This window comes from Microtus ochrogaster, linkage group LG1 (assembly GCF_000317375.1).
Source record: "Microtus ochrogaster isolate Prairie Vole_2 linkage group LG1, MicOch1.0, whole genome shotgun sequence".
Lineage (NCBI taxonomy): Eukaryota > Metazoa > Chordata > Mammalia > Rodentia > Cricetidae > Microtus > Microtus ochrogaster.
This window is the reverse complement of record NC_022027.1, coordinates 39,102,746-39,111,819: the sequence shown is the minus strand read 5'-3', so window position 1 is coordinate 39,111,819 and position 9,074 is coordinate 39,102,746. Positions and strand designations below refer to the sequence as shown.

At 34.7% G+C, this 9,074-nt stretch overlaps 1 protein-coding gene across 19 annotated transcripts in view; it reads left to right on the top strand.

The window, feature by feature from the left end:
• Positions 1-9,074, top strand: part of Adgrl3 (adhesion G protein-coupled receptor L3) — a 745,864-nt gene that overhangs the window by 166,176 nt on the left and 570,614 nt on the right. For all 19 annotated transcript variants that reach the window (XM_026785275.1, XM_026785272.1, XM_026785262.1 and 16 more), the window contains one exon: positions 2,759-2,824. The gene's annotated coding sequence lies outside the window, so the exon portion shown is untranslated. The remainder of the gene's footprint in view (positions 1-2,758; positions 2,825-9,074) is intronic.

Genomic DNA, 9,074 nt, shown 5'->3' with positions numbered 1-9,074 from the left:
TATTATTATTATTTGGTTTTTCAAGACAAGGTTTCCCTGTGTGACAGTCCTAGCTGTCCTGGAACTAGCTCTTGTAGACCAGGCAGGCCTCCAAATCACAGGGATTCACCTGCCTCTGCCTCCCGAGTATGGGGATTAAAGGCGTGTGCCACCATTGCCCAGCCACATTCTGAGTATTGTTTTAATCTTTTCAGTTCCTTTTGAATTTATACTACCTTGAGGCATGACCAAAACGGTAAATATATTGAATGTCTACAAATAATCTTCCTTTTAATTTTTCTCTCCAAGATCTGGAAAATTTGAACCATATTTATCATTTATTCCTGATTTTATAAATTTGCAATTCATTATTTTACCTCAACATCTATTTTGTTACCTTTTATATGTGATTAATTATAATGTTTGATAAGGAACAGAGGTTAATTTTTATACTTAATGAATGTAAAACTAGTTTTTAGACCCAAAGTCTTCCCATCGAGTTCTCCAGCCCTCTGATAAATTACAATGATTTCTAGGGGATTGCTTTTATGCTAATTTTGAACCATGTATAACTGTGAGGTAATGGAAATATGATCAGGTGCTAAAAAGCATTAATTGCATTAAAACATCACCAATCACTTCCTTAGGAATCATATACTCAAACTGTTTACAATATCTGTTGTTGAGTGTCCATTTTACATTAAGTATATTAAATAGAAGATGAATTTATCCATGTTATCTCATAACATAGTTATCTGTTGATAAGGATCCTTTCTCTGCTCTTCCGTTTCTTCATTACTCTCTCCTTTGATTTCTCCTTTCCATTCCTTAGTTTTCTTGTCTATTTGTCCTTTTCATTGTGATTCTAGGTGGCTTTAGCAAGTTAGTATTTGTCCTCTGGACTCTAAATGAAGTGACTGACCCCCAAGAGTAGATCACCGTGGTGCTGAATAGCTCCACTGCAAGATGAAGACTATCTTTCATGCTTATGGAGGAAAAAGAAGTACGAAACAAAACAAAACAAAACAAAACAAAACAAAACAAAAAACAAAAAAACAAAATCAAGAGAACCAGGGTTGTTAGAAATGGCTACACATGCAAATTCAAGGACATAGATAACTATTGGCTTTCCTTTATCATCTCAGTTTATTTGAGAACCATGTAGACAGTTTCCAATAAACAATGTCTTGTTTTTGACTTAGGAAAATGCTAACATTTGATTTGCCCAGTGAGGATTGGTGAGGCAATTTGTTTCAATGGGAGGAAGCAATACAATGTAGGGAAATTAGAGCCCTGATTAACATGGAACCTTCGCTATAAGTGGTGTTCATATTTGCGTGGTGGTAAGACTGCATAAGGAACACCTGATTGGTTTTGTTTGAGGGCAGATGAAATTTGAAAAATTGGCCATCTCTAAATTAGAAATGTATTTCAAAGGTGATGCAAAATATCTAAAGGGACATGATACTTGTGGGCAGGCTTCTGCCGTGACCCATGACTATCCAGTTGTATAAAACTATTTCCAGGTGATAAATATCATTTTTCAAAAGCAAGAGGGAAGTAATCTATCAGGTCATTAGTTATTGAAAGAATGCTAGATTTGTTGAAGGAAGGTTATTCAGGGTAGTTCGAGAAATTGATTATAAAAGAGTTGCTTGTTTGAGTAGTCAAGCATGTGATTCAAATGTGGAGTTGGCTTGCCCTTGAATAAAATTTTGCTAAGTACACAAATGCTGCTGAACACTTATGAAATACAGCAAATCCTGCTACTTTCATATTTCAAGATGACTAACATGTCAAACATTTGCGTTAGAGGATAGTTTCTACTAATATTCGATTTAATTTTAAGCAATCGCTATTTTTATTAAGGATGACTTTGTTTAATTCCATAGTATTGATTTCCTGCTCCATATCTAATTCCTTATTCATTTGGGGACAAAATGGTAGAAGAGATAATGGATTTTGTTATTATTTTGTGGTGTGTATAGTAACTTAACCCTTTAGGAGAAACAAAAATACTCCTATTGCTACTAAATAAGTGCAATTAATTTGAGAATAATTGCTAGATATGTTAATTGTGTAAATTCTTAAATATACTCACTAGAAAGTTTTAAAATTAATATCACAGAGCTACAAGAATACATTAAATTTTCAAATAAAATATTTTTAAGAACAACATCATTTTAATATTTTTGGTACTAAGTTTGACATACAGGTTTTTATTTTAGTGATAAAAAATGGAATTTTGATGATTTTAAGAAAATGAATACAATATCCTGGAAATTGTTTTAATAAACTCATTTATGGGGGGGTCAGAAAACTATAGATGAAATGGGTTTATCTGTATGTGTTTGTGTGTATGTATATGTAATATATAAAACCAAATGCAGTAAATGTGTCTTTGTTATCTCTCCTTAGTGGTTTTCAGATGGTAGAAGTTATTGATCTTGTCTCAGGTCTTAAAAATAAATGCTTGTTGTAAGAAGCCATAGATTCTTGGCAATTTCAAAAGTTATTTGAAGTCCTGTGTGTTCTTTCAAGCAGGAAAATATTTATATACTTAAACATTTCACTCACATGCCCATTGAACAGTCTTATTTAAAACTATATCCTGTATTTTTCCTTTTTCCTCTCTTATTCTCATTCTGCTGGGACACTCTTAAGTGTTGCGAGGAAGTAAACATCTCAAATAATAAAACATTACTAGTTCTTTGGTTAACATGCTCAAAGAAAGTATTTTTTTGACATCTAATTGTGTCTTCGATTTTATTTTTTACAGAAATGTTGAATTCAGTAAGTCAGAAGACAAAACCATGGACTTTTAGCAATCAAAGAACAAATTAAGGTAATTCATAGATTATTATCATTGAATATTTAAAAATAAATTTATAATATGTGAACTCAAGTTGATACATGTTTTAGGAGACTTAGTAACATTGAAAATGCAGCAGGTTTAAGTGTTTTTATAGATTTTGAAATGACAGTTTAATATCTTATGTGTTTTGGGAAAATAGATTTTCTTTGCTGAACAATAAATAGTGTAGTTGAGCATACTTGCTATTGTGAAGAAATGCACCAATCTATATGTAAGATAATTTGGCTAAAGGAAGTAGTTTTTTTGTGGCTGCTGCTGTGGAAAGAACTGATGTCTACATTACTGTATTAGCGTTATGTTAATAGTTATGAAACAACTACGCCAAGATTTTTGCTCCCTTTGATACATGGACACCAAGACAATGCATTGATGTCATTGTTGTATAATTTGTTTCATTTGCTCTCAATTTTTATCCATAAATGAATATAAAATTAATAAATTAAGTATACTTATTTTATATTATCAGGATGTTTTATATATAAAGCAGATTATTTTCAAATCTGACCTATTTACTACAAATATATTTATTAAGTTCAACATGAAAATTTTCAGAGTATAAAATTAGGCTGTTACATATTTTCTCAAGCAAGTCATAAAATGTAAAGCAGATCTTTTTACTCATACTCAATGGTAACAATTAGGATTTCTTTCTTTGTTGTTTTCGTTGTTGTTGTTTCGGGGATAATTTCTGAATAGGTAACCCAATTCAAAATCGTTCTTTCTGAGTCTCCTGAGTTCTACGATTACAGCTGTGTACAACAATGCCAGGCTTGTATTGTCTATTTGCAATATTCCAATTAATTTTTGTAAAGGAAATTTAAATTATTATAAATATGCAGAAAAAAATCAGGGCTCCTGATTTTCTTATTTTTCTTATGAACTGATTAATATTTCTTGAATTTTAATTCATTGAAATAATAGTTATTTACTATAAATTACCACAGTGTATTTTCCAGTTTACAAGTAACCTTAAAGACTTAAGATTATGGAAACATTACAAATGCCTTTATAGACAGTATATTTTGAATGTTGTTTAGTGATTTAAATTTTTTTTTAATTCTTAACTTCTTTGCCACTGATTTTCCTCTCCATATCATTTGCATATGTAAACAACATTTGTCCTCTTTTTGAAAGTAGGTATGATTGAGTCACTCAGAATTGATTAGCTTGTTACATTACTATCTAAATGCTGTAGACATAAATTTACTAAGTTAAAACTGAAATTAGGTCATTGATACAGTGAAATAAAGTAATTTAACAGAAACAGGCTTACTTTAATTCCTTTAATAATATTGAATCGAGTATTACCTAGAAACTCTCATTAGAAGGTAGTACATGACAGAGGGTGATGTTGTTTTAAGGATTCAAGGCAGAGTCAGGCAGATCTTAGAGATATTTCCAAGCCAGCCAGAGTTACTCTGTGAGATATTTCCTGAAGTGGAAGATGACGGAAGACATGAAGAGAGTTGCTTCAGTTGTAAACAGACAGACAACAAACAAAAGAACAGATTATGTACTATGAGATAACCAATCTCTCTGTGCTCAAATGTGTCGGTATAGTTCCAGCCTTTTTGCTTCCTGCTCCTATTTGCTTCATTGTGTTTTTAAATTTAGAGGTGCATAATGTGTATTAAACTTACCATTTAAAAGTATACAGTCTGCTTTGACAAGCAGTGAAAGCTAAATAATTGCCAACCAAATCAAGAGACTGAACATACTCAGCACACCAGATACCACTAACTGCTCCTTTTGTAGCCCACCTGTTAGCTCAGTCTCAGTACCGGAAGCCTCTAGACTCCATTTTAATATAAGACACGCAATGCAAACTTGAGAAGCATGGGGAAGTGCTGCTGTGTTGTAGAGAATCTGGACACATGACCTTTCATGTGTTATTACCATGCCTATGCTTCTGTTCCCTCTTGTGTAGTTAGAGGTCAATAAAATTTTCTACTACACAGCATTTAGAATAGAGTTCAGCATGTCCGAAATACTGTATCAGTGCTTGAGACTCAAGAAGGACCCACTGGAGAAGGCCTCCTTTCTGTAGTAAAGGTCTTCTTTGAGTGTGTTTAACCACACAACATCAAATGAAAGTTTTCAAAACAATGAAGGGTGTTCAGTAAAACCGTTCTCACACAAAAGTACAGTTGTTGCTGCCACTCTTTCAGCTCCTAGGTATAAACACTTGGAGTAATGCTGAGACAATTTCCCACAGATGGCGTATCCATCAGCAGGTTCTGCCAGACTTCTTATTACCCCCTGGGCTACTGCCTTGAGTCCAATCTCAGCCCTGTGCTGTGGAGGCAAGAAGCGGTATGAGATGTTTTTCTTTGGCTCATCTTTACCACCTTTGTCATAATTCACAACTAGTGTCTGCCCCCTGGGCTCTCCAGCTGGCTTGGCTTCAACATGTGCTGAAAACCTCCTCCACCAAGAGCCATAGCTCTTGTTTTCCTCCTACTCACTCTCCTCGGATACTCGTATCTCCTTACCTAGAACTCCCCTGTCCATGCTGGCCTTAACTGTGCAAAAGTTGAAAATTGTAAGTACCCAAGTACCTCTGTGGCACTGCCTCTTTTGTTTTATGCCAGGATTTTTTCCCTTGCTTCTTTACGTTAGTTCCTGTACGGTATCAGCAAGATATCTCCTGTAGTATAGTGTCTTCCTTGCCACGCAAGTATAGGAATTTGGATAGTGCATATTTCATGACCCAGTACTGTGAAAGCAGAAATGGGCAGATCCGGAGAATGTCTGTGTGCAGCAAGCCTAGCCCAAAGCATGGACTTCATGTTTCTGTCTTGAAAACATAAATATGGAAAGAAGTTGAAGAAGACACCCAATGTCTAGTTCTGATCTTCACAACCATGTACACACAGCATTCATGTGTGCACACATATACTGATAAGACTAATAAGTATATAGACACCATACCCACACCAAACACAAGCATGCACACACACACACACACACACACACACACACTCACGATAAGTTCAGGTATTTAGGAAATATTTCCTATTTATAGATGCCTATTTCTTCTTTTATGTATCTTTTATGATGGATCACTGGCCTTGGTCATGGACTCGTAAAAGACAGCTGGAAATATCATAGATGACAATGTGAATATAAGACATTGATTATCTGGAATATTCTTGTAATAACTCAATTGTTGTCAAATGAAAATCCAGTTTCAGGCAACTGCTGGGACTGAGTGGTGGTCACACCTGTGAGATTGTTTCCAAAGTGAAGTTGACAGAGCATCATGACTGCATTTGAAGGATGCGAGAAAAGCAGATGGCGGGAATAGGTATCAGGATGGAAACTGACCATGCTTTTAGTGGTACTGTGTAGTTACCTGTGTAGATAGCAAAGTTTAAGGTTTCCTTGAATATAAATATGTACATGTGTGTGTGTGTGAGAAATAAGTAAATAGTTCATAGATAATATATAATTTATTTTATATAATCATATAATTTATTATATGTAGTTTATGTGTTATAATTTTTAACATATAATCACATATTTTATGCACTATGTATATAAATACAAAGAAAAAGTGATATACTGTTTTATAGAAATAGCATCCAGACTGATGCTAGTCTTCATTTTTAAGTAGAAATTTTTCCTGAAGATATATAATGCATCAGACTTAAGGTCACTGGTGTCTCTTACTTTTACTCATTTGTTTATGGAAAATTAAAACAAATTCGATTTACTAGGAAATTACATTTCTAATTAATTTCAAGGCCACGGAGAGAGTGCAGGATTCTGAAGCTGGCCAGGGGCAGAGTGAAAGCTCATTGATTATTCATATGCTCATTCCTACTTATTCCATGCTTAGTGGCTGTCACACACTGTCAGCCACATAGTTAGTGCCCTTCAGAATTCATGTGCGGACTCGGCAGCCTTTGGAAATCTGCATAAAGATACGTCTGACATTGGATAGATAGCTGCCCGTCAGTAGAAGACAGCTGAAATTATCAGCCATTAACACCGCAGAGCAGACCGCCATGAAACAGTGATCAGGAAGGCAGTATTGGCAGACAACAGAATCACTTACTAACCCAAACAAAACAATAAATCATTTTTCACAGTTTCATTTTTTTTTGTAAAAAAAAACATAATAAAATCAATACCAGTTACCAAGTGTGCTGGCATCAGTTTCTTTGGTGTACATAGCTTTATTTATGTAATATTTAATGTTGAAAAATTGTTTTAAAATATCTAAACTTTGTCTTGCTTGGTTATCTATGTATGTTTGTATGTATGCATGTATGTATGTATGTATGCATGTACGTGTGTATGGATTGAATGTATTGCTTGATTAATCATAGAAGTACTAGAGATAGAATTTAAAAGCACTTCACCAGCAAATTATAACCATGGCCCTCTTTGTACGAATTTTTAATACATATTTTAAGGGAATACTCCCAAGGCTGCTGTAGCAGGTCTGAGTGTATTCTGGAGCTCACATACGCCTTAAATTCAGGGTCTTTCTACCTTAGCCTTGTGTTTTCTGTCACGAGAAGTATGCATTACAGCCCTGTGCCACCAATCCTGTATTGAATTTGTCTAATTTGGGGGAAGACAGGATCTCACGAGAGGGAACATTTTCTCATGATTATTTTTGAGTACATACATTTGAGCTTCCTGTCTATTCCATAGTTTGAAATTACACACTTTAAATGTTTAAGAATTTTAACAACCATGTGTTTTTAAAACTGGAACTAATGTTTATCTACTTCCATCTATAACCTTTGTTTTCTCTTTGTAAAATGCCGTGAAATATAAGGGCTGTGGGGAAGTCATAATTACCAAAACAAGACACCAACCAATTTTATCACCTAAACATTTCCTCCTCTTTCTCCCGGTTAATCAAAACCCGTGTAATCCTCTTATCCCTAGATTTCATAGGTTCTTCTCAATTCATATTTTTAAATTTTTCAGAATGATGTAGAATATGTAGCCTTTTGAGCCCAACTGTGTTCACTCAGCATAATACCTTTGAGATTCTGTTCTTCTTGACCGCGTCATTAATTCATTCAATTTTTATTGCTTGGTTCTGTGCATATCATAGTTCATTTATTCATCTACTATAAACATTTGGGCTTTCTAATTAAGTGATAAAAGTGAAAACTTGTAAACACTCATGTATTGTGTTTCTGTGAGCTGTTGACTGAAGTTCCTGTTCTGCCTGTTCCTGCAGTCATTAAGTCCAAAATAAATCACACAGAGGTCTGCATTAATTACAGGCTGTCTGACCTATTATCTCAGGCTTCTTATTAACTCTTATAACTTATATTAGTCCATGATACTTGTCTGTATTAGCCACGTGGCTTGGTACCTTTTTCGATGAGGCAGTCACATCTTGCTTGCTCTGTGTCTGGCTTCCTCTCTGTCTGGGTGACAACAACAGACTGAAACTTCCCTCTTCCCAGAATTCTTGTTACCCTGCCTCTACTTCCCGCCTGGTTGCCTTGCCTATACTTACTGCCTGTTATTTGACCAATCAGTGTTTATTTAAAATAAAAGTGACAGGGTACAGACCATTGTTCCACAGCATACATCTATGCAAGTGGGTGTGTGCTTGAGTTTTCAGAGCCATCTAAAGTAAGATTACTAGGTCTTATAGTCAAAGAACGTATTGAATTTTTTCTGTACTTTATTTTCTACCATTCTTTTAATATTTCTATTTAAATTGTCATTGTTATAAAAATTGATATTGTGAAAGCTTTTTCTTAAAATTCTGAGTTTCAGCAATTTCAACACTGGCTTAATTGTGGAAGGCCTGAATGTTTTGTTGTGTTCTAAATGTATGTAGAAAAATTACACTAAGTGAAAATGTTATGGTTTGTTTTTTTTCTGTGACATTTTCCATTCTCTTTTGTACGTCTGTTCCTAGAGTTAATGACGGCAGCTTTGCCACCCACAAGGAGTTTCCTTGGCTTTATGCCACATGTGTAGTTAATGTGACTTCACATGTCTAGTGCTTTTTACGTAGAAAGGACCTCATAAAATTATTTACAATGTTCATAATTGATTTGATAATATAAGCACCCTACAGATTAAAATAATGGATCTTTAAAATAAGAATAAATGTGCTGGGCAGTGGTGGCGCACGCCTTTAATCCCAGCACTCGGGAGGCAGAGGCAGGCGGATCTCTGTGAGTTCGAGGCCAGCCTGGAATACAAGAGCTAGTTCCAGGACAGGCTCCAAAGC